General features: G+C 47.1%; 1 protein-coding gene and 1 pseudogene across 28 annotated transcripts in view; both read left to right on the forward strand.

Annotated features, from left to right (window-relative positions):
• LOC135875653 (translocation protein SEC62-like) overlaps positions 1-21,832 on the forward strand; it is a 29,905-nt pseudogene extending 8,073 nt beyond the window's left edge.
• NRXN1 (neurexin 1) overlaps positions 1-26,587 on the forward strand; it is a 1,214,702-nt gene that overhangs the window by 792,463 nt on the left and 395,652 nt on the right. The gene's annotated exons all lie outside the window — the stretch shown is intronic.

Here is a 26,587-nt window from a genome sequence, read left to right on the forward strand (position 1 = left end):
AGTAGGCATGTGCCTAGGGCACCGGAGTTCTAGGGGTGCCTAAAAGTTAAAAGTGGGCTCCTGGCACGGGTTGGTGGCCGCCCAGTGTGTGGGGCTGGTGCAGGGTGAGCATCTGAGTCAGCCCACCTGGGGGCGCTGTGATCTGCAGCTGGGTGGGGCAGCTGCTGAAGGTGCTGGGAGTGTCCCAGCCCCTTCCAAATCTTGGCCGCCCCACTGCCTGCGCCCTGTGCCAGGGATGGAGAGGGAGGGGCATGGCTAGTGTCTTGCATGGCAGAGCTGGAGCGTGGTTGCCATGCCGGGCTGTGGGAGGAACAGAAGATAGTCAGGGACCACTTGCCATGCAGAGAGGTACAGTACCTCTCTTGCACCTTACCTGGGGTGGGTGGGATGCATCCCGGTCAGGCTGGGAGTGCCTCTCGTGGTGGAACGTATCATGCCTTTCCATGGAGGCTGTTCCCTGTCTGCCCCCGCTGCCCATGGGCTGTTCTGCCCACGGATAGGGGGACTGGGTTGGGCAGTGCTGCTTTGAGGGCTGCTGTGGGGAGGAACGGGGCCAGTATATTGTGGCCAGCACAGATTTGATACAATATGAAATAAGTTTCAGGTTCATATTGGTGCAGTGTCAGCTGTAAGCAGGGGGAGGGACACTGAAAATGCTGTACCTAGGGGTGCATAAGGTGTAAATCCGGCCCTGATAATGGCATTAAAATATTTATGTAAACATGGTAACTGATTGTACATGCTTCCAGGGTGAAATGCTTCCGACAGAAAGTCAGCATGATCCCATGTATCACTTATGGTGTCAAAATTGGGTTTAGGAGGGACTGAAAAGTGGTGCTTGAACCTCATGCTGGCCCTCAGTACAAGGATGAAGTTCAGCCTAAGTCTCTAGCCCACAGGATCTCAAAGTTAGATAATAAATGTACAAGATTCTGCCCGACTTACTCAAGCAGCTTTGACTTCAGTCCCATTGATTTCAGTGGGACTGTTGTGAGACTTAAGGACTGCAGGGTCAAGCCCACTGACAATGGAATGAGCAATACAATATGGGGTGTTGAATGATGTAATTTACTGGATTTTTTTTTTAATATTCAATGGGGCCTGGTACTGAATCTTGCTTTAAAGAAATATTCAGTATACAAGGAATAGGGATGAAGTCAGTAGAGTACTGTACTATAGAAATTGTTCCAAAAACACATACGCCCAAATCATTGTGTATAGCCAAGGAGTTCACATCACAGTTTTGGAGGTGGGGTGAAAATGACTTTAAGCCACCACTGTGCTGTGTGATGCACTAGGCTAGGGTTACCATATTTCCACAAGCAAAAAAGAGGACACTGGGGGGGGGGGAGGAGCCCTGCTCTAGCCCCGCCCCTGCCCCACCCCCATCCACTCCCTCCCACTTCCCACCCCCTGATTGCCCCCCTCAGAACCCCCAACCCCCCCCCCGCTCCTTGTCCCCTGACTGCCCCCTCCTGGGACCCCTGCCACTAACTGCCCCCTAGGACCCCACCGCTTATCTAAGCCGCCCTGCTTCTTGTCCCCTGACTGCCCCCTCCTGAGAATGCCCTACGACCCTACCTGTCCCCTGACTGCCCCGACCCTTATCCACACCCCCACACCATATTCACACCCCCGCCCCCAGACAGACCCCCGGGGACTCCCATGCCCTATCCAACTGCTCCCCGCCCCCGACAGGACCCCCAGAACTCCTGACCCATCCAACCCCCTCTGCTACCTGCCTGCCTCGACCCCTCTCCACACCCCTGCCCCCTGACAGCCCCCCAGAACCCCAGACCCATCTAACCCCCCCTGCTCCCTGTCCCTACCCCTCTCAACACCCCTGCCCCCCTGACAGCCCCCCCAGACCCATCTAACCGCCCCGCTCCCTGTCCCTGATTGTCCCAACCCCTCTCCACACCCTTGCCCCCCTGACAGCCCCCCCCAAACTCCTGACCCATCCAACCCCCCCTCCCTGTCCCCTGACCAGGGCCGGCTTTAAAGAGCTCAGGAATCGGGCTGCGCTCTGGCCGGGGTTGCGGGGCTTAGGGCCGTGCTGGAGGTGCTCGGCTGGCGCTGCTGGGGCCCGAGCCGGGCCGGGGGTGCTGGGGCCCGAGCCGGGCCGGGTCCGGGCCGGGGGTGCTGGGGCCCGAGCTGGGCCGGGGGTGCTGGGGCCCGAGCCGGGCCGGCGCTGCTGGGGCCCGAGCGGGGCCGGGTCCGGGCTGGGGATGCTGGGGCCCGAGCTGGGCCGGAGCCGCTAGGGCAGCCGGGCGCCGCTCGGCCCGGGCCGGAGGGAGCCGCTCGGCCAGGGCCGCGCCTCCCCGGAGCTCTCCTCCTCGCGCCCCCCCCGCCCCAGCTTACCTGCTGCTGCCTTCCTGCTTGCCCCTGCTTCTTTTCAGACTTCCCGCGAAGATCTGATTCGCTGGAAGCAGGGGAGGGGGAGGAGCGGGGGGGTGGAGCGTTCAGGGGAGGGGAGGAGGGGGAAGACAGCTGCGGGGCCGGACAGTGTGGTAAGGCTGCAGGGGATGGGGGGAGCCGGGAAGGGGCTTTGGGTGCCCAGCGGCGCTTGGCCGCCGCTTTTCTATCTATAAATAACCGACCGGGGGGAAATCCCGGACATTTTTAGATTTTTAAAAATCCCCCCCAGACGGCTATTTATAGACCGAAAAGCCGGACATGTCCGGGGAAATCCGGACATGTGGTAGCCCTACACTAGGCTGGCTTTCTGCACTAAATTAGAACTGCCTTAGTGATGCATTAATTTGTGTTGGTTGCTAATGGCCCTAAAACAGCCAGGGTCAGCAGGCTACAGGGAACTTTTTCCTTTGTAACTGTGTATAGAATTGATTATAGATTAAATTGTATGGGCCAAAATGCTGCTACTCATTTACACCAGTGCTTCCTCACTGCCATTGCTGGGATTGCAACAAGGAAAAGGCCCAAATCTGCTCCCATTGAAATTGGTGGAAGTTTTGGTGCTGATCTCAATGAGATTAAGATTAGGATTGAAGTGGCATCAGAATTTGGCCTTTAAATCCCCATTCTTCAAACATTTCTGCATGCAAGTAAACATGTGACTACTCACATGCACAAGGTTACTCACGTGAGTACATGTGTGCATGGTCAAGGCCTGAGGATGTACATTTTAGATTAAACCTGTGTTCTTCCAAAACTAAAAGGCACAAGAACATTTTTAATGATTAACTGGGGGAGAGGGGAAATTCTAATGCCCAAATTGTTACAGTTATATTACACAATCTCCAATGTTACTATTTCAAAATGCAGCAGAGTAAAACCCTAGCTTTAATTTTTGATCTGAAATAATAGGTTTCACAATGATAATTCTAAAATAGCATTCAAACAGCTGCTGCTGTTCTCTTTCCAAAACATGTGTTTATAATACTGACATGCTTATAATAAAAAAGCCATCATTCACCTAGGTTTGAAGCCAGATCATTTTTATGATGTCGATTTTTAACTCCTGAAACAATAATCTTTTTATTTTTTTTCTCTTTAGGCCATAAAGTTTGCTTCTGTTTGCTCAGCACAATTTGACAGCTTTAGCTGTTGATGTCTGACATAAGAGAACCTAGTAAAATTTACTTGATAACTAAGCTGATATAGCACTTTGAAGAAGTTCATGAAGAAAGATTTATAGCAAAATCTGTTTTACAACAGAAAAAACAGTACCATTTTAAAGTAAGATTCTAACTTTTTAGTGCAAAGGGCTTTGTAAAGCAATGTATAGTTAAACACAAAGAGGTTGATGTCATTGGAAAAAGAGACAGACAAATGTTTTATTTATTATATTTACAGGGACAGTTATTTTAAATGTGTGAGTCTGATTGTCCAGTCACTTACGCTGGTGTAAATCAGGAGTAACTTTGTTGATGTCGGTGGAATTACACAGGTATACAAATGGAGTGAATGTGAGAATGAGACCCTTCATCTTTACCTCAGTAAAAAGTGTTCTCATAGGTGAGCTGATGCCCCACATAAGACCTCAGAGTTGGTGCACTGAGTTGGCGCATATGCTTTCAGCTAGCTCTTTGCATAGAGGTGAATTTCACGCACTGTGATCATATAATCTCTGTTAAAGAAATGCACACATAACACATGGCTCATTAACATAGATGTAATTGACCAAATAAAAGTGTTTTAGGCTTTTGTAAGTATTTCCTGTTTATATGGTGCCTTTAATCTCTGATGGCTGCTTGGTACTCACCTTCCCCTTTTCCCATTTTACAAATTTGTGGATATTCATAGATGGAAGTACAAGTAAAGATTATGTTTGATGTAGGAGTGGAGTTACATATGCAAATAATAGCTTGTGTGTGATGTTGCTTTCTAGTACCAATTCATTGCTACACTATAATTAAGAAGGGAGGAGGAAGAATATTCATTGTAGCTAAGTAATGCTCTGTATACATTTCAGATGTGATCAGTACAGTGCTGCCAAAAAACAATGTTTCCAAATGTCTGTGTTAAAACAAAACTAAGCTGCACACCCCAAAACATTGGCATTTGGTAGATATTTTCTTCCTTGATTCTACCTGTACTCATATATGGTACTGTAGTATCATCTATTGATACAAGGCCCTTCCAAGGAAGTATTATCCCTATTTTACAGTTGGAAACGGAGACACAGAGGATCAGATTCTTACTGGTGTTCCTTCTGGAATGGCTCAAAAGAGTAAGAAAGCTGTTGAATTCTCATCCCGCTGTGCCACTCTCCCACTTGGCCATGGTGTAGTAGTTATGTCCGGGGCATTGCCAGAACATGTTATATTCAATGGTGTAAGTTAGTGCAGACTCCAGGCTGCTCTAGCCTAAGCCATGGCTCAGGTTTGTGTAGATCTGCTCTGAGGATCAGGGAGCCATAACCAACTCCTTGACATCCCCTTCTCTAACAGCTGTATCAAACAGAAACTCAGCAGAGCAGAGAATATAGGCTGGAGAAGTTAAGGACTAGATTGTGTAACCCTTAATTAAGTTTTTTAGCAATTACTCACACATGCAGTACCATTGACATGTGAGTAACTATTTATCAACATGAATGTTGCACAGTCTAACCCTAAGATCATAAAGGGAGTCTGTGACAGAGGCAGGAATTAAACAAAGATCTCTTGAGTCCCATTTTATTGTTATTTATTTGTATTGTGGTAGGGTTTAGGCAGGGCCGGCTCCAGGCACCAGGCAACCAAGCACATGCTTGGGGCAGCACCTGGTAAGGGGTGGCCAATCTTGGGGTGGCGGGGGGCAGCGTGGCGCGGTATTCTGCGGGGGGGGGGCGCTCCGGCGGCGCGGCGCTTGGCGGGGGGCGCGGGCTCCGGCAGCGTGGCGCTCGGCGGGGGGGGGGCGGGCTCCGGCAGCGCGGCGCTCGGCGGGGGGGGGGGGCGGCGCGGGGTGTGGCGCTCGGGGAGGGGGGTTCCGGCGGCGCGGCGCTCGGCAGGGGGCGCGGGCTCCGGCAGCGTGGCGCTCGGCGGGGGGGGGCGGGCTCCGGCAGCGCGGCGCTCGGCGGGGGGGGGCGGCGCGGGGTGCTGCGCTCGGGGAGGGGGGTTCCGGCGGCGCGGCGCTCGGCGGAGGGGGCGGCGCTTTTTTTTGCTGCTTGGGGCAGCAAAAAAGTTAGAGCCGGCCCTGGGTTTAGGAGATCCAATCCTGGGCAAGCACTCTGTTTTCTAAGCACTGTACAAACACCATTCTCCCTCCCTGTCAGCATGTGAGTTGTGTGGTGGAATTAGCAGAATTGAACTGTGAGAAAGGATGATATGTATAGATAACTGGAGAACTGATCAAGCAGCAAGATCATATGCTTGGATTAAAAAAAAAGTGCTTACATTAAAAAAGAAGAGCTTTTCCTCCCACGTTACTTTGTACCTTTTCCCATATTATGCCTTCCCAATGGTTTGTATTGGTGTCCATCTGTATTATTTCTGAATAAGGGCATATATCTAGCTGTAAAAAGGATATAAAATACTACCCTTTGTGTATAGTAAATGAACAAAACAATTCTTCCTGGCCTTCACAAGTTAGACATACCCATCTTTCTACCAATGGCAAATCTTTGCAAACTCAAGTTTTCAAAAGGTCATAAAGATATGTCATTAGTGTCATAGTCTGCTTCTTGTCCTGCAATCGCAGGACACATTCTACACATTGTCTGATGTCTATTATTTGAGAGGTGCAATCATGATATATTGAACCTAGATTCAAATTGGTGGATCCACATCATGGTTCTGCCACCAGAGGGTTTTTCCTGACACTGTTTGCCATTTTGCTGTTGTGTATATATTTAGTTGCTATGTGAGTTTGTGTCTCATAGTCAGTATAATTTGTACTTTCTCTTTTTTCCATGTGTAGATGTGAATGGAGTGAGGATTTCATGCAATGAAGTCACCTTGTTTGATATGGCTGCTTGCTTTGGGTCATTGGTTTTAGATGGTGATGGTATTGGGACTTTTCTTTTCTCTGGCTTTAGGATTGTTCACAATCTACTACGATGATGACACAGGTCATTATTTACCCAAAATACTGGGTATGGCCACATCATTTCTCTAAAACTCAGCCCTGTGGCTTGCAGTGATTTTTGCATGACTTGCATGTGAAGAGCACAAGTTATTGTTGCTAAGGTCAGCCTTAAGTTTTGCTTGATCTTCAAACATCTGATTCCTGGTTCTGAGAGTTTGTTTCTTTTAATCTCCTCCTATTTAAGGATATGTCTGCACTGTCCTCAGTTTAGCAGGACACTGTAGGCACAAAGTTAAAGATCCATAACCCTCTTCAAACAGGACTTATATTAGTTAGAACTACAAAGCTTTAAATTCATGCCACCTGGAGGAGTTACAGCACAGCACTTTGGTTCACCCTGCTATTCACACCCCCCATAGTCTGAACTATGGGGCACGGTAGATGTGTCCTAAGTAAAAGATGAGAAACAGGTAAATAGAACAGACAGACAGGAGAGCACAAGAAAACAGTCATCTTCTGCTGCTCACAGTGCCCTGAAGGGTGAATCTCAGTAGTTGTGTAAAATTAGTAAACTATTATTGTCAAGCTAAAATCTTCTATCACACCACTCTGGAGTGGACAGATAGGTGCTGTGCTTCTGCCAGGGTGGGCAGAGAGTGGAGCTGGAGATTGCGACTTGAACTCAAGTGTTTCCCTTCAGGGTGCAATGGCGTTGAGGCCACTCCAGTCCTTCCTATGGAAAAGACACCTCACAGTCTGGGAGAGGATTCCTTCCCTCTACAGTGGCTGGGCACTGGTGACAGGCTTTTGGGAGATAAGAATCCAGTTCCCATTGATTTCAGTTGTATTCTTGCCCTTGATCAGACACTGAGCAATTAGGGAGCTTTACACTTGGCTAATGTAGAGCTTCTGTTTAGGAGATTTTCTAGTACAACTTTTTGAGGTATAGGGCCAAATTTTGCTGTCAGTTGTATTGGTGCAATGCCTGTGACTTTATCAGGTAGCATAGATGTAACAGCAGAATTTGGGTTGAAGTTTGGGGGGGTTAAATATTTTTAGAATGCTATTTTCTCACATATGGTATACATTTTTAAATGTATGTAATAAAAGCAAACAATAAATAAAAACAATATAGGACCGAACCCACAATCAAACAAAAGGGAACAAAGATCCATCCTCAACTCTTTGAGGAGCAAACATTATCTGCACGCATGCCTGTAGGCTCAATTTATTACATCATATTCTTTTGTGTGTTTATGAAAAGACCCCCCACATTTTATCAAATTCCAGAATTTTTTGATTAATGGTACAGACATTTTCCCCAGTGTGGCGCAATCCATCATGCCTCTAATCCAATTTTTAAGTAAAGGTATTCTTAGATCTCTTTATAATAGAGCTATTCTTCTTCTTGCTATAGTTACATTGCTTCTGCCTGTTTTCTCATGGAAAGAATTAAGATTTAGCAGTGATATATTCCCCAAGAAACACAGATGAAGGACAGCACCTCCCATTAACTTAGAAACACTTTCATTACCTCTTCATCAGAAACCATTAATTCTTGGGCAAGTACTTACCAGTATATTTAAAAAAAACCTTTCTCTTAGATTTCAGCAGAGACATCCAACTAAATGTTCTGGATTTATTTTGCCTAATTGTCTTGGAGTTAAATATATGTGATGAAGGCACGGTAATTAAAATGTATTGGTGTATGTCTAATGTTTATAGATAGCTCTTTTAAAGGGGTCAATATATTGCCATGTTTTGTCATTCTGCCTTAATTCTAAATCAGATTCCCATTGTCTCTGTGTTTGTCTTTTACAGTCAATCAGCAACAGATATAACATCATTGAGCATTTACCTTTTTAATTATCTGTTCAGTTATATTAAATTCTGGTAAGAGTAAAGCAGTTCCCAATTTCTCAGTGATCTCTGGTTTTATTTGATGGTATCTTAAGAAATGGAAACCAAGTCTGTTGCAGATTTGGCTGTGAGGAACTTCTCAGATCCACACTCCTGCTGTGCATTGTCAGAGTTGTACTAATCACTAGTCTCTCGTCTGGTGCTAGATTTAAGAGTGTTGCTGATTCAAAGTGCTAGACTTTAGTCAGTAGATTAGTCTTAGTTCTGATCTGAATGTACACAGATTATCATACTACTGGACACTGGCTCTATGGCAGGGATTCTCAAACTGGGGCTTGGGACCTGTCTGGGGGTCATGAAGTTATTAGATGGGGGGGTTGCGAGCTGTCAGCCTCCACCCCAAACCCTGCTTTGACTCCATCTTTTATAATGGTGTTAAATATATAAAAAACTCTTTTTTATTTATAAGGGGGGTCATACTCAAAGGCTTGCTATGTGAAAAAGCGGTCACCAGTACAAAAGTTTGAGAACCACTGCTCTATGGCATGGTTATGTGGGTAGTATGATGGATCATCTTATTTTAGAAGCCAAACTAACCAGGTCCCTAAATAGGTACATACCTTATAGTAGTGTAGGTGCTACCCATTAAATCTGGATCACTGGCATCTGAAATGTAGGTCCAGTACTAGAAAACACTGCACCTTATAAGACAGAGTAATTGGTCTCTATTAAAAGAAAAACTGGAATTGTGGCTACAAGGCAAACTGTATCCCATCCAGGGGCAGTGCCAGCCTCTTCCCGGTGGGGGGGCTGAGGTAGGCCATGCCCCTCTCTGTGACCCTGCCCTTTGCTCCTCCTAAGTTCCAGTCCTGCCTCCTCCTCCCCACCCCCTTCCTCGAAACCTCTCCCCGACTGGGGCTGCGGCTGCTCTTCAGCTCCCCACAGTCCTTTGACTGCACACAGCCGGTAACAGCTGCCAAGGTGGGCGGACCTGGCTCTGGGGCTAGGGTTGCCAGGCATCTGGTTTTTGACTGGAACACCCCGTTGAAAAGGGACCCTGGTGGCTGTGGTTGGCACTGCTGCCTGGGCCATTAAAAGTCTGGTTGGCAGCGCAGCAGGGGTCCGGGGCTAAGGCAGGCTCCCTGCCTGCTCTAGCTCCGTGTGGCTTCCAGAAGCAGCCGCCAGGTCCTGCAGCCCCTAGATGCATGGGCGGTACCTGGAGGCACGGCAAGGGGAGCGCATGCGGAGCCCTCCGCCCCCCTCTCCCAGGGGCCACAGCACTTCCTGGAGTGGCGCAGGGCCGGGGACAGGGCAGGCATGCAGGGAGCCTGCCCTGTCCCCAGTGTGCGCCGCTGCCACCCCAAAGCCGCTTTAGGTAAGCGGCGCTGGGCTGGAGCCTGAACCCCTCCTGCACCTCGCCCCCCAACTGCCTGCCTTAAGCCCCCTGCCCTGAGCCCCTTCCCGCAATCCGCACCCCTCCTGCACCCCTGCCCTGAGCCCCCCCTGCACTCCGCCCCCTCCTACACCCCAAGCCCCTTCCCTGAGCCCCCTCATACGCCCCGCTCCCCTCCTCTGCCCCAATCCCTTGCCCTGAGACCCTTCCTGTACACACCTCCTCCCACACCCCGCACTCCCTCCCGCACCCCAAACCCCTGCCCCAGTCTGGAGACCCTTCCACACCTAAACTCCCTCCCCGAGCCTGCACCCCCCCCCCAACACTGCAACCCCCTTCCCCAGCCCCCTCCCACACTCCAAACCCTCATCCACGGCCCACCCCAGAGCCCACACCCCCAGCCGGAGCCCGCACCCTGCCCACACCCAAACCACCTGCCCAGCCCTGAGCACCCTCCTACACCCCAAGCCTTTCATCCCTGGCCCCACCCCAAAGCCCACACCCCCAGCCAGAGCATGCACCCTCCCCCTGCACCCCAACCTCCTGCCCTAGTCTGGAGCCCTCTCCCACACCCTGAACCCCTCATTTATGGCCCCACCTGGAGCCCACACCCCAAGCCCATACCTCCCTGCACCCTTTCCCCAGCCCGGAACCCTCTCCCACACCCCAAACCTCTGATCCATGGCCCCACCCCGGACCCCGCAGCCGGAACCCTCACTCTCCTCCCACACCCCAACTCCCTGCCCCAGCCCGGTGAAAGTGAGAGAGGGTGGGGGAGAGCGAACGACAGAGGGAGGGGGGATGGAGTGAGCGGGGGTGAGGCCTCGGAGAAGGGGTGAGGTAGGGGTGGGGCCTCAGGGAAGAGGCGGGGCAAGGGTGTTCGGTTTTGTGCGATTAGAAAGTTGGCAACCCTATCTGGTGCTGGCAGAGCCCTCGTGGAGCAGAGATCACAGGGGGCGGGGTCCAGGAACCTGGGCTGGAGCAGGTCAGTCTGGGAAGCTGTGGGGAGTTGGCAGCTGGGAACGCAGGCCAGGGACTGCTCTCGGGCACTGTCCTTCCCACCTGGGCTTACTCCTGAGATGCTGCTGATGGCAGCACTGCCGCATTCAGAGCTGGGCACCTGTTCATCAGGTGCTGCTTTCTCAGCTCTGCCTTCAGAGCTGGGAGGCTGGAGAGTGGCAGCTGCTATTGAGTGGCTATGGGGAGCGGGGGGCTAAGGCAATTTTCTGAGAGGCTATAGCCCACGCAAGGCTCCCCCAGCATCACCCCTGAGCCCATCATATAAGCCAAATGATATTGTTTATAGGCAGTAATGTCAAGCACTGCACAAAGATCAAACCTCTAACTCCAGACATGTAAAATAATCTGCACCAGAGAAGAGTTCTCCGATATGCATGTCCATATACCTCTGAATGTAAGAAGTTAGATTGCTTGCATTATTATGTGAGATTTTATCACACTGGGTGGTGCTCAAACAGAGGTTCAAGCAGATTACACAAGTTTTAATCTGGTGTATTGACCTGAGTGGATTTATGCTAGTGTAAAACTGATGTGAGAAGAGAATTAGGCCATGCTCTCCATTTGGCTTTGCAGTGATGTGTGAATATTTACCTTTAGATACAGAATTACTATCCTTTAACCAGAGAGCCAGGAACTTCCAGATCAGATCCTCAGCTGGTGAAAATCATAGAATCATAGAATATCAGGGTTGGAAGGGACCTCAGGAGGTCATCTAGTCCAACCCCCTGCTCAAAGCAGGACCAATTCCCAACTAAATCATCCCAGCCAGGGCTTTGTCAACCCTGACCTTAAAAACCTCTAAGGAAGAAGATTCCACCACCTCCCTAGGTAACCCATTCCAGTGCTTCACCACCCTCCTAGTGAAAAAGTTTTTCCTAATATCCAACCTAAACCTCCCCAACTGCAACTTGAGACCATTACTCCTTGTTCTGTCATCAGGTACCACTGGGAACAGTCTAGATCCATCCTCTTTGGAACCCCCTTTCAGGTAGTTGAAAGCAGCTATCAAATCCCCCCTCACTCTTCTCTTCTGCAGACTAAATGAGCACAGTCCCCTCAGCCTCTCCTCATAAGTCATGTGCTCCAGACCCCTAATCATTTTTGTTGCCCTCCGCTGGACTCTTTCCAATTTTTCCACATCCTTCTTGTAGTGTGGGGCCCAAAACTGGATACAGTACTCCAGATGAGGCCTCACCAATGTCGAATAGAGGGGAACGATCACGTCCCTCGATCTGCTGGCAATGCCCCTACTTATACAGCCCAGAATGCCGTTAGCCTTCTTGGCAACAAGGGCACACTGTTGACTCATATCCAGCTTATCATCCACTGTAACCCCTAGGTCCTTTTCTGCAGAACTGCTTCCTAGCCATTCGATCCCTAGTCTGTAACAGTGCATGGGATTCTTCCGTCCTAAGTGCAGGACTCTGCACTTGTCCTTGTTGAACCTCATCAGGTTTCTTTTGGCCCAATCCTCTAATTTGTCTAAGTCCCTCTGTATCCTGTCCCTACCCTCCAGCGTATCTACCACTCCTCCCAGTTTAGTGTCATCTGCAAACTTGCTGAGAGTGCAGTCCACGCCATCCTCCAGATCATTAATGAAGATATTGAACAAAACCGGCCCCAGGACCGACCCCTGGGGTACTCCACTTGAAACCGGCTGCCAACTAGACATGGAGCCGTTGATCACTACCCGTTGAGCCCGATGATCTAGCCAGCTTTCTATCCACCTTACAGTCCATTCATCCAGCCCATACTTCTTTAACTTGCTTGCAAGAATACTGTGGGAGACCGTATCAAAAGCTTTGCTAAAGTCAAGGAATAACACATCCACTGCTTTTCCCTCATCCACAGACCCAGTTATCTCCTCATAGAAGGCAATTAGGTTAGTCAGGCACGACTTCCCCTTGGTGAATCCATGCTGACTGTTCCTGATCACTTTCCTCTCCTCTAAGTGCTTCAGAATTGATTCCTTGGGACCTGCTCCATGATTTTTCCAGGGACTGAGGTGAGGCTGACTGGCCTGTAGTTCCCCGGATCCTCCTTCTTCCCTTTTTTAAAGATGGGCACTACATTAGCCTTTTTCCAGTCATCCGGGACCTCCCCCGATCGCCATGAGTTTTCAAAGATAATGGCCAATGGCTCTGCAATCACATCCGCCAACTCCTTTAGCACCCTCGGATGCAGCGCATCCGGCCCCATGGACTTGTGCACGTCCAGTTTTTCTAAATAGTCCCGAACCACTTCTTTCTCCACAGAGGGCTGGTCACCTTCTACCCATACTGTGCTGCCCAGTCCAGCAGTCTGGGAGCTGACCTTGTTCGTGAAGACAGAGGCAAAAAAATCATTGAGTACATTAGCTTTTTCCACATCCTCTGTTACTAGGTTGCCTCCCTCATTCAGTAAGGGGCCCACACTTTCCTTGACTTTCTTCTTGTTGCTAACATACCTGAAGAAACCCTTCTTGTTACTCTTAGCATCTCTTGCTAGCTGCAACTCCAAGTGTGATTTGGCCTTCCTGATTTCACTCCTGCATGCCTGAGCAATATTTTTATACTCCTCCCTGGTCATTTGTCCAATCTTCCACTTCTTGTAGGCTTCTTTTTTGCGTTTAAGGTCAGCAAGGATTTCACTGTTAAGCCAAGCTGGTCGTCTGCCATATTTACTGTTCTTTCTACACATTGGGATGGTTTTTTCCTGCAACCTGGATGTAACTTCGTTGTCTTTAATAGAGCTAGACCTATTTACTCTAGTTGAGGGTGTGGCTCATCAATGTTCAAATGCAGGCTTTACAGCAGGCTCACTGTGTGGCCTTGAGTAAGTCAATCATACGCTTTCTGCTTCCATCTATAAAAAGCAAACAATAATACTAAATCTACTTTACCTGGGTATCGGGAAGATTAATTATTTAATGTTTTTACAGTTTTTTATGACTGTTATTTTCAGTTATGTTTCTGGATGCCTTAAGGCTAAGAGCTTAGTCTTTAGAAATGTTTAAGTGCTGATATGAGCAATGTCATATTCCAACCTCTCCATGCATTTTAGAGTGAAACATACAGAGCCAAATACTGCATACTTTAACTGCGCAAAACTCCAGTTGAAGTCATTGGGAATTTTGCTTTAGAAAACTCTGAACCATCTGGCTGAGGAAAGATGGTTACAACCTGATTTTGTAGTGTCTTGTGGACATGTCTTCTAGGAAGTTTGTAAACCTGATTTCCTTGATTGACTTTCATTATGATGTTTCCACTGACAGATCTGTATGTAATGGAAGACCTCTTGAATGGATGTAGCTCTTGCAGCTTTGGACATCATTGAGCAGTAGTTAACTAACCAAATGGGTGGTTGAATTGTTGCATAAAACATGGCTGTCATTTTCAAAACCTCTGAGACAGCAAGATCTTTATTTGTGCTTCACTAAGTTGAAACACCTTTCTCAGCCTGACCAATGTCCCCTTTTATCAATACATTAGAAGCAAGAGGAAGACCAAAGACAGGGTAGGCCCACTGCTCAGTGAAGAGGGAGAAACAGTAACAGGAAACTTGGAAATGGCAGAGATGCTTAATGACTTCTTTGTTTCGGTCTTCACCGAGAAGTCTAAAGGAATGCCTAACATAGTGAATGCTAATGGGAAGGGGGTAGGTTTAGCAGATAAAATAAAAAAAGAACAAGTTAAAAATCACTTAGAAAAGTTAGATTCCTGCAAGTCACCAGGGCCTGATGAAATGCATCCTAGAATACTCAAGGAGCTAATAGAGGAGGTATCTGAGCCTCTAGCTATTATCTTTGGAAAATCATGGGAGACGGGAGAGATTCCAGAAGACTGGAAAAGGGCAAATATAGTGCCCATCTATAAAAAGGGAAATAAAAACAACCCAGGACACTACAGACCAGTTAGTTTAACTTCTGTGCCAGGGAAGGTAATGGAGCAAGTAATTAAGGAAATCATCTGCAAACACTTGGAAGGTGGTAAGGTGATAGGGAATAGCCAGCATGGATTTGTAAAGAACAAATTATGTCAAACCAATCTGATAGCTTTCTTTGATAGGATAACGAGTCTTGTGGATAAGGGAGAAGCTGTGGATGTGGTATACCTAGACTTTAGTAAGGCATTTGATACGGTCTCGCATGATATTCTTATCGATAAACTAGGCAAATACAATTATATGGGGCTACTATAAGGTGGGTGCATAACTGGCTGGATAACCGTACTCAGAGAGTTGTTATTAATGGTTCCCAATCCTGCTGGAAAGGCATAACAAGTGGGGTTCCGCAGGGGTCTGTTTTGGACCGGCTCTGTTCAATATCTTCATTAACGACTTAGATATTGGCATAGAAAGTACGCATATTAAGTTTTCGGATGATACCAAACTGGGAGGGATTGCAACTGCTTTGGAGGACAGGGTCATAATTCAAAATGATCTGGACAAATTGGAGAAATGGGCTGAGTTAAACAGGATGAAGTTTAACAAAGACAAATGCAAACTTAGGAAGGAAAAATCAGTTTCACACATACAGAATGGGAAGAGACTGTCTAGGAAGGAGTACGGCAGAAAGGGATCTAGGGGTTATAGTGGACCACAAGATAAATATGAGTCAACAGTGTGATGCTGTTGCAAAAAAAGCAAACATGATTCTGGGGTGTATTAACAGGTGTGTTGTGAGCAAGACACGAGAAGTCATTCTTCCGCTCTACTCTGCTCTGGTTAGGCCTCAGCTCGAGTATTGTGTCCAGTTCTGGGCACCGCATTTCAAGAAAGATGTGGAGAAATTGGAAAGGGTCCAGAGGAGAGCAACAAGAATGATTAAAGGTCTTGAGAACATGACCTATGAAGGAAGGCTGAAAGAATTGGGTTTGTTTAGTTTGGAAAAGAGAAGACTGAGAGGGGACATGATAGCAGTTTTCAGGTATCTAAAAGGGTGTCATAAGGAGGAGGGAGAAAACTTGTTCACCTTAGCCTCTAAGGATAGAACAAGAAGCAATGGGCTTAAACTGCAGCAAGGGAGGTCTAGGTTGGACATTAGGAAAAAGTTCCTAACTGTCAGGGTGGTTAAACACTGGAATAAATTGCCTAGGGAGGTTGTGGAATCTCCATCTCTGGAGATATTTAAGAGTAGGTTAGATAAATGTCTATCAGGGATGGTCTAGACAGTATTTGGTCCTGCCATGCTGGGACTGGACTTGATGACCTCTCGAGGTCCCTTCCAGTCCTAGAATCTATGAATCTATGAATCTACACTGGGACAAGATAGCTGTTTTGCATAAGCAATCGAAATCCCTGTTTGGAGCATGTAAGCATGTGGCAAATCCACAGCATTGCTTTTAAGATAACTTGGTGCATTTGCAGCTTATTTTATGCCCCCTGGATAGCGTGACCAGATGTCCCGTTTTTAAAGGGACAGTCCCATTTTTTGAGACTTTTTCTGATATAGGCGCCTATTACCCCCCACTCCCTGTCCCGTTTTTTCACAGTTGCTATCTGGTCACCCTACCCCTGGATCACGTGGAGGTATATAGACCCAGATTACCAGAAGTATTTAGGTCCTAACTTCCATTAATTTCAAGACCATAGTGGATAAAAATTGTTCTCTGTAAGTGTCTCTTACATTTTAATATCTTGGAATATGTACTGTATGTTCTGCCTATTGAAAGATACACTCTCTGAAATTATCTCTAGCTATTTTATTTATTTAAAAGATGTGATCTTATAACCTGAGTATTTTTTAAAAGTTCCATTAAATTGAGAACTCTAGGTATAAATGTTAATTTAATTTTTAAAGTCTTTGTGTTCTGAATATAAAAGAAAAACAGCAGAATAGAAACCTTTCTAAAAGTCTGTATGGATTGCTACTCACTCAGGTCAAATTTTCTCTAGCATTAAGCTTTTCTTTCTCTAAATGAACAATAAGGGAACAAGTTACTTTTCTCTTTTTTTTCTTAAAGAATTTTATAACTTATATTTCATACGTCAATATTTTCCCCACCATTGTTTAATAAGAACAGCAAAACATTAGTGTGTAATTTAATATGTATTGTGGCAAATTGCCAATGCTGTTATGGTGGGCCCCACGCTTTTCCTTCGTGTGATGGGTCAGGGCGCCGCCTCTTCCCCTATTCTTGGGCTTCCTGCCCTCTCCCACCCTGGGCAGGGTTTCTCTCGGTCCCCTGTGCCTGGGGAATTCTCTGCTCTGCTTGAGCAGGGTTTCCCTTCCCCTGGTACTCTGATCATCTGGTCAATAACAGTACTGCTCCAAAGTACAGTCAGCTCTCCTTTCCTCCTCCCCTCTGACTGAAGCAGCGGTTTTTATTAGGTCTCTGGCAGGGCCTTAATTGGCTTCAGGTGCTCTAATTAACCTGTAGTAACCTCTCCTCAGTCCACAGAGAATAAGACTCTGATCATCCTGGGGCTTATATACCTCCATCTATCACTCTCACGTTGCCCTCTGGCCGTGCTGTATCACATATCTCCCGCTTCCGCCCCTCCGCTCAACACTACAGGGTTGGACTACTTGGGATGAGAGGCAGTGCTGTTGTGACAGGCTGTCAGCGTTGCCATGTTGGCTTCCGGCCCTATGCTATACCCGGAAATGGAAGTGTTGCATAGTCTAGTCACCTAAGTTTGCTCTAAGCTGCACAGCCATGCAGCAGGGGCTCAGGGCTGCGGTGGAGAAAGATGACTCTCCCCCAGCACAGACTTGCTTCTGCGGGGAGAGGCATCACTCCCTGTCGTCCCCAGCGCAGACCTGCTGTGGCGGAGAGAGGTGCCCCTCCCTGCCGGTCCCAGCTCAGACCTGCCCCGCTTGCTGCGGCCGGGGGAGAGGAGCCCATCCCTTGGCCCAGCCCAGCCCTGCCGGAGCTGACACAGCTGGGGAGAGGCGCCTCTCCCCAGGTCCCAAGCTGCTGCGGTGAGAGAGAGCTGGGGGGAGTCCTCTCTCTCCACCGCAGTCCCGGGGCAGCCTGCACCTCAAACCCCTCATCCCTGGCCCCACCCCAGAGCCCGCGCCCCGTCGCATCCCAACACTCTGCCCCAGCCCTGAGCCCCCTCTCACACTCCGAACCCCTCATCCCTGATCCCACCCCAGAGCCTTCACCCCTAGGCGGAGCCCTCACCCCCTGCACCCGATCCTCTGCCACAGCTCTAAGCCCCTTCCCACACCTTGAACCCCTCAACCTCAGCCCCACTACAGAGCCTTCACCCCGAGCTGGAGCCCTCACCCCCTGCACCCAACCCTCTTCCCCAGCCCTGAGCCCCCTCCTGCAACCCAAACCCTTCATCCCTGGCCCCACCCCAGATCCCGCACCCCCAGCCAGAGCCCTCACACCCCTGCACTCCAACCCTCTGTCCCAATCCTGAGCCTCCTCCCACACTCCGAACCCTTTGGCCCGACCCCCACCACATGCATTTTGTTATGTGCACCAATATCACCTCCATATTGGTGCACATAACAAAATTCATTCCGCACATGGGTATAAAAAATTAGAGGGAACACTGCTAGTCACTCTCACATTCTTCTCCTTGTTTCTGTGAATCCACTTGAGTGGGGTGGGTCCGTCATGAGGGTGAACTGCCACCCCAGTAGGTAATATCGGAAAGTCTCCATGGCCCATTTAACCGCCAGACATTCCTTTTCAATGACGGTGTACTGTTGCTCCCTGGGGAGGAGTTTCTGGCTGACGTACAGGATCGGGTCCACCTCCTCCCCGCCCATCTGCAAAAGGACGGCCCCTAGCCCTATCTCTGAGGCATCCGTCTGTAGGATGAATTCCGTCTTGAAGTCTGGGGCTATGAGCACTGGATGACTGCAAAGGGCTGTCCTTAAATCTGTGAATGCTTCTTCTGTTGCATCGGTTCACCTTACTATATCTGGGCCCCAAGATTTTATCAGGTCTGTCAACGGCCATGCCCTCGTGGCATAGTGAGGGATGAATCTGCGATAGTACCTCACTCTCCTAGAAATGCTCTGACTTGCTTTCTGCGGACCGATCGGGGCCAGCCCTGTATTGCCTCTGCTTTCTTCCATTGGGGTTTCACCAGGCCCCTTCCTACTACATGCCTGAGGTATCTGGCCTTCCCTAGTCCTACCGTGCACTTGGGAGGGTTGGCGATGAGGCCAGCCTGTCTAAGAGCCTCTAGCACCGCTTCTACTTTTCCTAGGTGTGTCTCCCAGTCATGGATGATTACATTGCCTGGCTGCATGGTTCTTCTGGATCCTCTGGATCATCTCAATGACCTCTGTTCATTGTTCCAGAGTTAGTTCGGGGCATATCCTCACCTGCCCTTGTGGGCCATCTGTCTGGGGTGGAGCTCCCTGGGTGATCAGGCATGTCTCCCGGTTGAGCCAGGGTTTCAGTCATTTGACTTGGTAGATCTGCTCTAGCCTTCGGCGGTCTGCTCGCTTTACCTTATAGTTGGCTTCCTCTATCTCATATGGCCCATGCCAGCTGGCCAAGAGCTTGCTTTCTGCTGTCGGCACCAGCACCATCACCCATTCTCCTGGCTGAAATCTCTGTGCTTTCGCCCAGATAGCGGTTGTAATAGGTCCGCTGGGCCTCTTGTGCTTTCTGCAAATGCTCTCATACTATGGGGGTCACTCAGACATCTCATCTGTGCCACATGCTTAATGACTTTCTTCCCCGGGTTGGGCTGTTCTTCCCTATTCTCCTTGGTGATATCTAATATGCCACACGGGTGGCGTCCATACAGTAGCTCGAAGGGGGTGAATCCAGTAGATGCCTGAGGGACCTTCCATATCGCAAACATCAGGTACGGTAGAAGGGTATCCCAGTCTTTTCTGTGCTGGGCCACCACCTTCTGGATCATGAATTTTAGGGTTCGATTAAATTTCTTGACCAGGCCCTCTGTTTGAGGATGGTAGACTGAGGTCCACAGAGCCTGGATGCAGAGCAGGGTACATAAGACCCTCATTAATTTCAACATGAAGAGAGTTCCATGGTTGTCAGGATCTCCTTAGGATTGCCCACTCTAGCAAAAACCTTGAGCAGTTCTTCTGCTATTGCCTTGGATGTGGGGCTTCTTAGGGGAATGGCTTCTGGGTACTGTGTGGCGTAGTAAAGGATGATGAGTATGCTTCGGTGGCCCCATGCCAATTTTTCTAGCAGATCCACTAGGCCCATGGTTATCCTTTCAAAAGGGACTTCAATAACAGGCAAGGGCACCAACAGGGCCTGTAAATGAGGTGGGGGGTTGTGCAACTAGCATTCTGGGCAGGAGGCGCATAGTGCTAGACTTCCGCCCATACTCCTGGCCAGTAAAACCTCCTTTGGACTCTATCCAGGGTCTTATCTACTCCTAGATGTCCCCCAAATAAATGGCTGTGAGCTAGCTCTAACACTGCTTTTGTGTGCTTCCGTGGTACTAAGGGCTGCTCTACTTCTCCTCCCGCTCCCCTCCTCCCCCGTATTTGCGCTACCTGGTACAACAGATTGCGTTTGACCACATAATATGGCCCTGGACCTTTGGTTTTCCCCTTCATAGAATCATAGACTTTAAGATCAGAAGGGACCATTATGATCATCTAGTCTGACCTCCTACACAACACAGGCCACAGAATCTCACCCACCCACTCCTGTATCAAACCTGTGTCTGAGCCATTGAAGTCCTCAAATCATGGTTTAAAGACTTCAAGATGCAGAGAATCTTCCAGCAAATGACCCCACACTGCAGAGGAAGGCAAAAAAACCCCAGGGCCTCTGCCTGGAGAAACATTCCTTCCCGACCCCAAATATGGCGATCAGCTAAACCCTGAGCTTGTGGGCAAGACTCACCAGCCAGACACCCAGGAAAGAATTATCTGTAGTAACTCAGATCCCACCCCATCTAAAATCCCATCACAAGCCATTGGGCATATTTACCGCTAATAGTCACTCTCCTGTGGGGCTCCCACCCCCATGTCACCGGCAGACCAGACGGGGACAACATTGCGGAGTGGAGGAGACATAGGAAGCAGATCCTGGAAGTTGGTGAGCCGTTCAAAGAGGAGAAAGCTGTGGCCAAATACCTACGTTTCATCTGTCCAACAAAATCTACCAATATGATGGGCCACAGAGTTCATTATTTTATTGCCTCAAAAGCTGTGGACTGCCTTTTGGATTCTAAATGGGCAAAAGCCAAGAAGGGAGAAGAAGCCTTATTTACATTTGAGAGTCTATAGTTGACTATTGCAACAGACTCCTAAAGAAACAGTTCTCTCACTGAGCATCGAAAGTGATGAAAATGAAGTCCGATAAGGGGACACACAAAAAGAAAAAGAGAAAGAGAAAGGAAAGATTGAGAGTGGGAAAGAGGATGAGAAAAAGAGCAAGAAGGAAAGTGGCAAAGATGAAAAGACTAAGAAGGAGAAAGAAGGAAAAGAAAAAAGATGGTGAGAAAGAAGAGTGCAAGAAGAATGAAAGCTCAGAAACACCCAAGAAAAAGGAAACTAAAAGAAAATTTAAACTTGAGCCACATGAAGATCAAGTTTTTTTGGATGGAAATGAGGTGTATGTGTGGATCTATGACCAAGTTCATTTTAAAACATTTGCCATGGGATTTGTTCTTGTGATTGCGGTTATAGCTGCAACTCTCTTCCCGCTTTGGCCTGCAGAGATACAAGTAGGTGTTTCCCGCTGCATCCTCTTCCTTATTATTTGGCTGATAACTGGATGAAGGCATCACTTCTGTTTTTTGCCAAATCTGACAGCAGACGTGGGTTTCATTGACTCCTTCAGGCCCCTGTACACACATGAATACAGGGGACCAAAAGCAGACTCGAGGAAAGAGGATAAATCAGAGTCAAGAAAGCAGCCGAAGTCTGACAGTGGGGAGAAATCAGATAGTGAGAAAAAGGAAGATGAGGATGGAAAAGTCAAAGCAACAGGTAACTCAGGAGCAGAAGACTCTGGAGGAGAGCAGCATTTAGACACAGACAGTGATAGGCATGAGCATGACTGATCCCAGCATAGTAGTGGAAATGGAAATGATTTTGAAATGATCACAAAAGAGGAACTTGAACAGCAAACAGATGAAGGAGATTGTGAGGAGGAGGAGGAGGAAGAAGAAGAAGGAACTAGGTGTTTACATGAAAAATCCTAACTCATTGTAGTTTTGAGACTGAATATGTCCAAAACAACTGGATTTTCTTCATTGGCTGATCACCAAAATGTAGTTACAGTAACATTATTTCCATTTGTTTGCTGAAATACATGTTATCCAAACAGTTCTAACAAAAAACAAAACAAAAAATCACTCTCCTGTGGCCCACTGGCCCTGCTGTATCAGGGTCTGACGTAACACTACTTGGCAGTTACCTGTCTCATGTACTAGTTCATACATCTGAAACAAAATGATTACACTTTTATTTATTTATTTATTTGTCATTTACAAAAGTACTGGAAAAAGTAATAATTTTAAACTGTGTAGGTTATTAATGCAGGTTTTTGTTATCAGAAACTTTTCACTTGGAAAAATAATACTCCTCATGCAAGGTGCAGATGAGTGTTTGATACATAAACAAAAAGCAAATTAAAGCTTTTCAGGTTTGGTGCATATGCTGAGTTTGTGAAATGGCAAAGTAAACTAGTCGTTGCATTAGAGGTTAGAATCAATTATTTTCTTTGACACTTCTCCTATTTTCTCCTGACAGCCACATTGCTTTACTGGTAATTTCAGTCCTTGCTGAGAGGACTTGCTTGATCTGAGGTTGTGTGAGATTCCTAAATCTGGTTGTGAGGCAACTGTTATTTTTGGCAAAAATGTGCTGGATCCTGTATTGCCGGTCTTTGATTTGTACTGCTTTTCTACAATAATTACTGTGAATAAGAAGGTAGGAAAAGCTTTTTCACATAGAACCTTACACAGACCTCAGGCTGTGGTCTCTGAGATTATAGAATCGTAGAAGATTAGGGTTGGAAGAGATCACGAGAGGTCATCTAGTCCAACCCTCTCCTCAAAGCAGGACGAACCCCAACTAAATCATCCCAGCCAGGGCTTTGTCAACCCGGGCCTTAAAAACCTCTCCCTAGGTAACCCATTCTAGTGCTTCATCACCCTCCGAGTGAAATAGTTTTTTCCTAATATCCAACCTAGACCTCCCCCATTGCAACTTGAGATCATTGCTCCTTGTTCTGTTATCTGCCATCACTGAGAACAGTCTAGATCCATCCTCTTTGGAACTCCCCTTCAGGTAGTTGAAGACTGCTATTAAATCCCCCCTCACTCTTCTCTTCTGCAGACTAAATAAGCACAGTTCCCTCAGCCTCTCTTCATAAGTCATGTGCCGCAGCCTCTTAATCATTTTCATTGCCCTCCACTGGACCCTCTCCAATTTGTCCACATCCTTTCTGTAGCGGGGGGCCCAGTGCAGCAGTCTGGGAGCTGACCTTGTCTGTGAAGACTGAGGCATAAAAAGCATTGACTACTTCAGCTTTTTCCACATTGTCTGTCACTAGGTTGCCTCCCCCATTCAGTAAGGGTCCCACACTTTCCCTGACCTTCTTCTTATTGCTAACATACCTGAAGAAACCCTTCTTGTTATCCTTCACATCCCTTTCTAGCTGCAACTCCAATTGTTCTTTGGCCTTCCTGATCAGAGCTGTCCCATCCATAGGATGGACTGGGGCAACTGTCCCAGGACCCACGCTTTGGGGGCCCCGCGCTTTGGGACGCGGGGTCCAGGGTGGCCTGGATGATTAGCGGTTGGCCTGGCATCAGCATCAGCAGTGAGCGACCCGGCCCCAGCCCGCCCTGCTCCACTCCGCTCCTCCACGCCCTGCCATCTCCTGACATCGCTCAGGGGAGGGGGCGGAAGCATGAAAGAGGCAGGGTGGAGGCTTGGGGGAAGGGGTGGAATGGGGGCGGGGAGGGGGGCGGAGCAGGGGCAGGAAGAGGCGGGGCAGGGGTTTGGGGGAAGGGATGGAGTGAGGGCAGGGCCTGGGGCTAAGGGGGGAGTTGTCCTGGGGACGGCCCTTTTCCTGATTACACATTACGTATGATTACATATTACTCGAGCAATATTTTTATACTCCTCCCTAGTCATCTGTCCAAGTTTCCACTTCTTGTAAGCTTCCTTTTTGTGTTTAAGCTCTCCGAATATTTCTCTGTTAAGCCAAGCTGGTCGCCTGCAATATTTGCTTTTCTTTCTGCACATTGGGATAGTTTGTTCCTGCGCCCTCAATAAGGCTTCTTTAAAATACAGCCAGCTCTCCTGGACTCTTTCCCCCCTCATATTAGCCTCCCAGGGATCCTGCCCATCAGTTCTGTGAGGGAGTCAAAGTCTGCTTTCCTGAAGTCCAGGGTCTGTATTCTGCTGCTCTCCTTTCTTCTTTTTGTGAGGATCCTGAACTCAACCATCTCATGGTCACTGCTGCTCAGGTTGCCACCCATTTCTACTTCCCCTTCCAATTCAAAAGACTATCCATCAGCCCCAGCCTAGGGTGGAGATACAATGTGAATGATACAGTATATCACTGCTTTTGTATGGAAATACTACAGAGGTTGGCCAATGTGTCTTTAATGTTAAAACAGCCAAAGTGAAGACGGATGTAGAGAGTATCTACAGCTATCTGCAGTAGAGTTATTCTATATTTACACTGAATATAACTGAGACTAGAATCTGTCCTGTAGGGCCAAATGCTGTCCTTGACTCATGCAGATGTTTACAATTGATATCAGATTCCACTGAATTGCATATGTGTATCTAGGAGTAGAATCTGACCCAAAGAGAGAGACTCCTGGGGTGGGGTGGGGTGGACTGGGATATGGGGTACCGCTAGAGCTGGTCATTGATGGTTTTGGTGAAATGTTTTTCAATGAAAAATGCTGATTTATCAAAGTCAAAACTGTTTGTAGGAAAGGGTCAGTTTTGACAAATTTGCCATTTTGAAAAATTTGTTAAAAACAGTTTAGAAATTGTCAAAATGTCTAATTTTGACATTTTTGAAACAAAAGTTCCTTTTTTCAGGTTGAAATGTTTTTTATTTTGAAATTTAAGTTAATTTATAGTTTAAAAAAGTTTAAAAAATAAAGTAGGTTGAAACAGAAATGAAATGCTGTGAAATTATCAAAACAAAACATTTCAATTGACTAATCTGAAATGTTTTTCAGATTTTCAGTTTGCAAAATAATTTGAGATTTCAACTTTTCATCCCAGTTTGGGACAGAAAAAAAAATTCAGAAACTCAAATTCTCATCTGATGGGGAAACCATTTCCCTCTCAGCTATACTCCTGAATTCTAGTCCTGGCTCTAGTGCATTCCCTCTGGAACCTTGTGCAAGCCACTTAACCTGCTTGCCTTGGAATTGCCATCTGTCAAATGGGAATACCCGTCTTGGTACTTCATAGAGTTGTTGAGAGGATTTAGTAATGCTTTGCAAAGTGCTTTGAGAATGAAATGCATTGTACAGGTGTAATGTATTATTTGTTTTGGGATTTACATTTGCATTGTTCTGAGGTCTGGGGCTTGCAAAATTCAGTCCTGTGCTAGTTTCAAAATACTGTTAGACAGAGGGATTTGTGAGATCTTCAAGGTCCAGAACCATATGAGAAATGACTGTCTTACAATTTTATAAGTCAAAAAGTCCCAGCTTTCCAACAGCATAAGGCTTTTGTTTCTAGCTATAGCAGGTTGCAGGAGATAGCTAAAATATGAGTATTATAAACCTTAATGGTGTTTGATATCTGGTCTTTTTAGGAAAGATGTCTACATTATGGCATGATTGCAGTAGTCTCTCTGTGCATGAAACTCTCATTGATTTCAATGAGTATTTCATATATAAAATAGGCTTGGGGCTCATATTTTATAGGGCTGAATCGATGTGTGGGAATCATATAATTACATTGGGAATACACTATACTTATGGCAAATAATATAATGGTGGCAAAGTGAAGGGGAGACCAAGAATTGCTATTGCTCATGAGCTACTTCTATTTGTGGTACAGTTGCCTTGCTCTCTGGTTGTCAAAGGTCCTGTCTTCCTCTCTGCTCCTTCAGGTGATTAAAGTATTGAGATAGCATAGGAATCTTTGTCACTTTTTTCTAACTGTGTTAACTATCCAGTTCTGTTGTCATAGATGTTTAACACTATTCCTTAGATATTCACTCTGTTAAAGGAAATCTTGCCTGGATTTGGATTTGACCAAAGATAACTGCAACTGTTGTCTTTGTAGGTTTTGGTATCTTGTTTCTATGTAGTAGTCCAGAAAAGTGATCTCTCCACAGGAGATAAGGATAGAATACTTTTTTGAGTTTCTATAATCATGATTAATACAAGCCATATATTTTCTACATCATAGTAATGGATTCAACATTGCAATTTGCTCTGTCAGGACTTCCAGCTAATTGGGATAAGTTATATATGTTTCTGTTCCTGTTATGATCTATATAAGGCTGTTTTGTTCTAACCTAGATTATAATTCTTGATGGATTTCCTTGTAACATTGCACATTGCTAAGATGTGGTAAGAATCTTTGCATTACACAAAGACTAATGCTTTGAGTGTGCTTCTTCCTACTGATGTCAAGTTTCAGGGGGTAGCCGTGTTAGTCTGTATCCACAAAAACAACAAGGAGTCCTGTGGCACCTTAAAGACTAACAGATTTATTTGGGCATAAGCTTTCGTGGGTAAAAACCCCACTTCTTCAGATGCATGGAGTGAAAATTACAGATGCAGGCATTATTATACTGACACATGAAGAGAAGGGAGTTACCTCACAAGTGGAGAACCAGTGTTGGCAGGCCCATTGGCCCTGAATGTACATTGGCCAAACTGGACAATCTCTACGTAAAAGAATAAATGGACACAAATTGGGCATCAGGAATGGTAACATACAAAAGCCAGTAAGAGAACACT

This window comes from Emys orbicularis, chromosome 3, assembly GCF_028017835.1.
Source record: "Emys orbicularis isolate rEmyOrb1 chromosome 3, rEmyOrb1.hap1, whole genome shotgun sequence".
Lineage (NCBI taxonomy): Eukaryota > Metazoa > Chordata > Testudines > Emydidae > Emys > Emys orbicularis.